Consider the following 7,631-nt stretch of genomic DNA (forward strand, 5'->3'; position numbering starts at 1 on the left):
AAAAAAAATGCGTTTTCTTTGTAATAACGAAAGGGCGTGGTTTGTGTAAGGCCGAGGCTATAAACAATCAAAGTAAAACGCGTCTTCAAATAGTGCCAAAAGATTTTGTTTTAGCACAAAAAATATTATGATGGCCTAAAAATTTATTTTCATCTCTAATTATAAAATTTTAAGCTTTAAAAGTAGTATAGAACAAACAGATCTAGGAACACTTGAGAATTTTAGAAATTGATAGTTTGTATAATGTATTACAAAATGCACTATTTTACGATTTGAAGTCTTTTTTTTCATGTACATGTATCTCAAGGTCGAGATAATCCGATTTAAAAAACTTTCAGCATCGAAATAACTTCTTGTACTAAATATTTGAAATGTTTAGGACCTCAACCTTATATAAACTTTCTCCATAACGAAAACACTTCAATGTGCCAAGATTACTCAATTTTGACATTTAGCTGGTTACCTTTCTAGAAAAAATAAAGGAAAAATATTTTTAAAGGGGGTTAAAACTTTTATAAATAAGGGGTCCAAAGGTTAAGTATCTACTTTTCAGTTTTTATTTAACTCTATAGTATCTCTCCAAAATATAACTTAAAAATGCCTAATATTACTTTCAAACTTGAATAGCATAGGCATTTTAGTAATTTGAACCACCCCAACATTTTAGTAATTTGAACCACCCCAGACAAACTAAGGCTCTCCTCTCATTTGGTGGTGGCATTTTATATAGGACAATTTACTAAAATGCTCCTTATTGCTAGGATTTTTACTATGGACAATGGCAACTTTGGTATATTTGAATATATTTTTTGAATAACTTATTTTTAAATGAAAATTAGATAGTAAGTCCTCTTATATTTATTGAGATGCCCTTAACGATTTTATAAGGGTTTTTTTTTACCCCTTAAATGATATTCTCCATAAAAATAATCAAATTGGCTTTGTTTAAAGAATACGAACTCTAGACAAGCAACGAGCCTTTTGGGAATTCGACCCACTTAAGTAACCATAGCTATGCAAGGACAGGGTTTCGACGAGTCCTATGAATTATATGTAGATATGTGGCCGCTATTTTTTATCAATTTTTAAGATGGTTTTTGGAGCTAATTTTTTAAATATATATAATCTCTAACACGGAAACTCTTAATACATAAAAATTAAAAACTAAAAATAAATTTTTTTTTTAATTTTGGAACCGTTAGATTCTTTTCTATTAGGAAGGAGCACAACTTTACATCGATTTTAAAAATGGATGTTTTATACCTTGAGTTGACATGTTTTCAGAGGTATTTGATTGACATAAAGACTTAGAAAGTAACTATCCTTAGTAAGGTTGGCAATGGCCAAGCTACCTTGCTTGGCCTTAAAAACTAGGGCTTGTGCTTCAAAATGTGGCCTGAGGACCAAGCCAGTGCCAAGGCCACAAGAGGACTGGTCCGGCTCACTCAACCCAATCCTATTTTTCTTTAATTTGTTTTTCTTTGATTGTATTTGGCCCAGTCCAACCCAGCCCACACCTGACAAGTATTTGGCCCAGTTCTTTGATTGTATTTGGCCCAGTCCAACGCAGCCCACCCCTGACATGGCCTGGGCTAGGGCTTTTATGTACTTGTATGGGATGGGACAGGCTAGGGCCAAGGCTGGCGCGGTCCATTTCCAGTCTTTCACTAAAATGATTGTACCTCCTATTTTTTAAGGTGGTTTGATCCTTAAATTTTTCCAAATTTACATATGCTCTTAAAGGAGTACACTGTATATTCACTCCCAAAGGTAAAATTAGATCTTGGAGTACTTTTAAAACCCCAAATTCATGTATGTAATAACCTCATCAACTTGAAGACCAATGGGGAAAAAAAAAAACAAAAACAAAAAGTTTAGTGTACATTCTTAACAGCATAGGCCCGCCTTGGATTTTTCATGGATTTATGATATGCGATATCGCTAATCACCCCAAATGCATTTATGCTTTGGACTCGTAATCCTCTTTAGCTAAAAAATATGGTGAAGAATTAAAAATAACATCCAAAAACATGTTTAAATTATACTGTTTCTTAAGACTGTTTATTGATGAAGATTTTTATTCATAATAAGATTTACGAACAGGTATTAGTATTTTTATCATATGCACAATTGAGGAAAAATGGGGCTAAAAGTTGAGATCGATGGTTACATAAAGTTGCTATAATGGATGTTTTCCACATGTTCTTCCTTGCTCAGGAGAAAGGGGGGAGCACCATTGAGTTAACGGCGAGTAAATGGATGCGGGTGTCATACTTTATGTGGATTGAATTGATCTAGTAGGAAGGACCAGAGAGATGACCTGACAACAACAGATTGGTGACAGGCTCCCAAAGTTTTCTTACAGAAGTTCATGGATTCGTCTCTTCTTTGCAAGTTATCAATGGAGGGTTGTACCAAGACGTGTGCCAGGCAACTTCGTTGGCCGCACGTAAACTCATACTGCCTTTGCAGTTGGGTTGAGCAAACCAGAAGGCAGTTGGATTGGGGAGGGGGAGACCAGAACCTGCAATAACATTGTAACAAACCCTGATATTTGAAGCTCCACTGTCTTGTTCCCATAAGGGGAGATCTCTATATTGTGCCCATGTTTTGATATAATGTAGCTATTATTGGAGTTCCAACAATTCGAGCACCGAATTTGGTTCAGGTCTGGTTCAATGAAAACTAGAGTGACTACCCGTCAAATTGGTTGGATCATATTTTTTTAAAAACCTAAGAACAAAAATACTAAGAGTTTAAAAAATCTGAAATATATTTTAAAAAAAAATTATTAACTTTATTTAGCCAATCTAATCAGTTAGAATTGGATGATCCTATTGGCCAAAATCGATCAAATATTGATTTTGACGGAATTTCAACCAATGAGATTTTTGCTTTATATATTGGACTGACCAAAGTCCTTATCGGCAGAATGATTCGTCGAACCTGATGGTAAAGTCCAGCCTTGATAACCATGTTCAAAGGGTCTAATTTCCAAAGCATGGTAGGATGTGGACAATTTTCACCTCTTGATTGCTAAGTCGAAATAGCTATGGAATGCATTGCATGGTGCAGTGTCTTTCCACCATAATTCCTTCTTGAAATAACCCTAAGACCGTCTTCCACTTGGAACTGCAATTTTGAAGAGAAAAGTGGCTTACATGTGGACGCCCTATACTCCCAACATTACCTCAGATCTCCAACCAACATGCCCTTACATGTTTTCACCATTCTTGCCACAGCTGTTTAGGTTGAGAGAAACAATACCACCATCACTCAAACAAAAGAGCCTCTTCACTAATTTTAAAAGCATAATCTCGAAACCCCCTTCGGTTTTCGATCAGGAGATTGTTTCCCACTTGACCAGCATATGTCCCTTCCATTAGGAGCTTTTTATGAGAGCTTCGAACATCTTGCTTATAAAGGTTTATAATGCTTTTACGGAGCAAAGGCAGGCATTTGCAAAAGAGATAAAAAAAACAAACATGTCATATAAAGGAGATTTGGTTAATGCAGCGTTTTAAAAAACGCCGAGTCGAACCGGACTCGCCCGGTTCGACTCGGAAATAGTGAAAAAGGAACCGGATCGCCCAAAAATCGGAAATCGTTCGGTTCTAGAGAGAACCGGACGATTCTGTACAGTGAATCGCCGATTCACTGTACGGAATCGGCGAGTCCGAACAGTGCATCGGCGATTCCGTACGGAATTTTTTTTTTTTTTTTTTTTTTTTTTTTTTTTTTTTTTTTTTTTTTTTTTTTTTTTTTTTGGGTAATCCATGATAGATTTTTTTGTAATCCATGATCGAATTTTTTGGTTTTTTGTAACCCATAATAGAATTTTTTGTAATCCATGATCGAAATGTTTGTTTTCTTTTCTTGTAATCCATGATCGATTTTTTTGTTTTTTTTTTTTTTTTTGTAACCCATGATAGAATTTTTTGTAATCCATGATCAAATGTTTTGTAATATATGATCGAAATGTTTGTTTTTTTTTTGTAATCCATGATCGAAATGTTTGTTTGTTTTTTTTTAATCCATGATTGAATTTTTTGTTTTTTTGCTTTTTTTGTAACCCATGATAGAGTTTTTTGTAATCCATGATTGAATTTTTTGTAATCCATGATCGAACTATTTTTTTCTTTTTTTGTAATCCACGATTGAATTTTTTGTTTTTTTTGTTTGTTTTTTTTTGTAATCCATGATCGAATTTTATGTAATCCATGATCGAATTTTATGTAATCCATGATCGAATTTTATGTAATCCATGATCGAATTTTATGTAATCCATGATTGAATTTTTTGAAAATTTGTGATTTTTTTTGTTTAATCCATGATCGAATTTTTTTTTGTAATCCATGATAGAATTTTTTGAAAATTTGTGATTTTTTTTTTAATCCATGATCGATTTTTTTGAAAATTTGTTTTTTTTTAATCCATATTATTCAAAAAGAAAACGAGAGAGATGATGATTCTGAGGCCACCCTATCCCAGCCATATTATTCACATATCGAGTCCCAACAGCAACAGTGTAGGGATGAGCACGAAATACTGTAAATTAAATGCTGAATGGCGGTTCATGCAGGGAAAGAACATATCAATATTCGCATATTCATTCAAAAACATGAAAATTCTTAATGGAGTACCCTCATTTTTTATTGAATTCCTAAAAACCAATATTTATAATGAATTTTAATAATTTTTTCGGATTTTTTTGAAGCTTTATTCTGACCGATTCACCCGATTCCGATTCGGATCGCCGATTCGCCGATCCGGATCGATTTTTGAAAAGCCCGATCCGGGTCACCGATCCGGTTTTTAAACCATTGGGTTAATGTAATCCTGGTTTTAAAGGAGATAAATTTAGCCTTCCAGCCAGCCAATTAGGTTGGCCAAATATTCCACAAGAATTTTAGGGCAGCCCACCCTAATGAAGCTTAGCTTCAGGTATATCATCATCATTATTAAAGCATTTCTCAAATGATTGGGCCATCTACACGAATCTTAGTTTGCTATTGTTATCTATTAGTGGTCATACCTTTAGTGAGACCATATGTGCCTATATATTTTATCACAACTGCTAACTATGTCATTTTGGGTCTACCTTTTATCTTTTTTTAGCCTTCCACTTAAACTAACTCGCACATCTTAACCGGTGTTGTAATGGGTGTGTGCTACACATAACCAACCCACCTAAATCTACTTTCTCTCATCTTATCGCTTCAGTTATATCAGACTATAACTGACTCAAAAACTTCTAAATAACCATATACTTTTCCTTATTGGTTGTTTTATATTTAGTAGCTACATGAAATTTAGTTCAATATTTCCATGGGAATATGGGATGCTTATGGGAAGAACATAAGTTAGGGACACTTTGCCCAACTCCCAAAACGAGAGAATTCGTTTACTCGTTTCTAGACCTTGCCTTTTAAAAGATGTAGACAAATTGTGGCTAGCGTTCTCAAAACCGGACCAATCATTGCTTTATTAGTAATCTAGTCGAGTCAAAATTAATTCAATGTTAAATCTAGATCAACTTTTAAAAGAAAGAAAAGCAAGAATAATAATTTAAAATTATAAATGTATTACAAACAAGCTGCTTCATCTGGTTTTGTTGGTCTAATCGGTCAAAATCGACTGGTTCAAAACTAGCAAAACATTGGATTTGATCAGTTTTTGCTTTGGAATATCAATGTACTCATTGGTGGTGGGATCTGTCCGGATTAGCCGAATTGAGCTGGTCCCGGTACCATTAATTGTAAAAATATGAAAAAAGAGAATATCATTAAAATGGTTGATCCACCTAAAAAAAAAAAAAATCAATGAAATGGTTTAATCGACATTTTTACCAACAAAATGTTGACCTATTCTTCTTTTTAAAAGAAAAATCATTTATGCACCTTGAGAATCTTATTAAAAATGTCCAAGTTGCTCTTATTCCAAGTTTGTAACCCTAAATAAGTAAGTACATTTTGATGATTTGACTTACTTCATTCACATTAGTCACATGAATTAAAATATCGTTGCATGTTCCTGCTTCCTTTTTTAACACATTAGTCAAATGAATTAAAAATACTTCATCCGGCTTTGAAATTTAGAACAAACGGGGCAATTTCAGCCCATTTAAGCCAATAACTAACGGCTTAAAACCCGGAACTAGCATGATATTCAGGTCATTTGGCTCGAGTAAGTTAAGTGACCCAATTACCGAATCTGCCTCACTCGTTTAGTGTTCCAAACTTGGATCGTGGGCATTTAGATATTTTGTAACAAAATATTTGAAGATGCACGTAACGGAAATGATTCTTGAAAGGGAATTGCTTTGCGATTAAATTAATTTAATTTAATCACCTTATTGTTGCTTTTAGGTATTTTGATCGTTTTATTGGTAGTTTTTAGGAAAATTGATAACGCATGATTCCAAATTAGATATCCATACTTGATGAGAAAACATATCATATATTTTGTTTTTCCTTTTTTTAAAAGGAGAAAATTTATATAGGTGTTAACTATATATAGGTGTTAACCTTATATCGTAGAATAAGGTGCATCTCAAAAAACCATCGAAAAAGGCCGAAGGTTGTTTTGTCATTGGAAAATTCTCTAATTGATCACTTTGATCGTGATATATATGGATATGAAAGAAAAAATGAATTTCAAGTCTTAAAAATAGTGCATCTAGTAATACATTATTTAGACCGTTTGTTTACAAAATTTTCGAGTGCTCATAGATTTGATAGATTTGCACCATTTTCAAAGCTTTCTATATCATTATAGGGGTGAAAAATAGACTTTTAGGCTATGATAAGAGTTTTGGCATCAAGATACGTCTTTTAATAAGATTTTGAGGTGCACCTTATCGTGATTGTTTAAGATCAACACCTTATACATTAAAGTTCATCAAGAATCTTAGTATTTGTTATGTACTTTTTTTTTTGGACATATTAACGTTGCGAAAGGATGGTGGGGTGTTATATTGAGGCATCCACCCCACCTTACCATTGATGCCCAACCCCATTCCCCACTGCGTATTCTCCTTCAACATGTATATGTAAAATATTTGTAGAAGGGTGAGGTTTATATAAGGTGCCAACCTGATATTTTACAAGAGAGGTGCACCTATATATTTTGCAAGAAGATATAACTCTAATGTTAAAATCCTTATGATGGCTTGAAAACCCATGTTGAATTTTAATTATGAAATTTAAAATTTCGAAAATAGTGTAGATCGAGCTGATCTTTAAATTCTTAAAAATCTTAAAAACAAATGTATCCACATAACTTGTTACAAGATACACCGTTTTTTAGGACTTTATTTATATTTCTTTATATCCATACATTTCGGAAAGCACTATTTTCTACTAGATTTTTGAAGTACACCTTATTTCTATAGAATAAGATTGCAACTTTATGTAAACTTTTTCCTTTGTAAAAAGGAAAAAATTATATAAGGTTGAAACCTTATATTGTAGAAGCAAGGCCCACCTTAAAAATCCACTCCATAATGTTGTTCTAAAGTAAAAAAACCCCACAATTCATCATCTCGAACATGGGATATGGACATGAGAGTAAAAATAGATTTCAAGTTCTAAAAATAGTGCATCTTATAACATATTATTTAGGTTGTCTAT

This window comes from Amborella trichopoda, chromosome 2, assembly GCF_054954075.1.
Source record: "Amborella trichopoda isolate Santa Cruz 75 chromosome 2, AtrichopodaSantaCruz75HAP2 v2.0, whole genome shotgun sequence".
Taxonomy (NCBI): domain Eukaryota; kingdom Viridiplantae; phylum Streptophyta; class Magnoliopsida; order Amborellales; family Amborellaceae; genus Amborella; species Amborella trichopoda.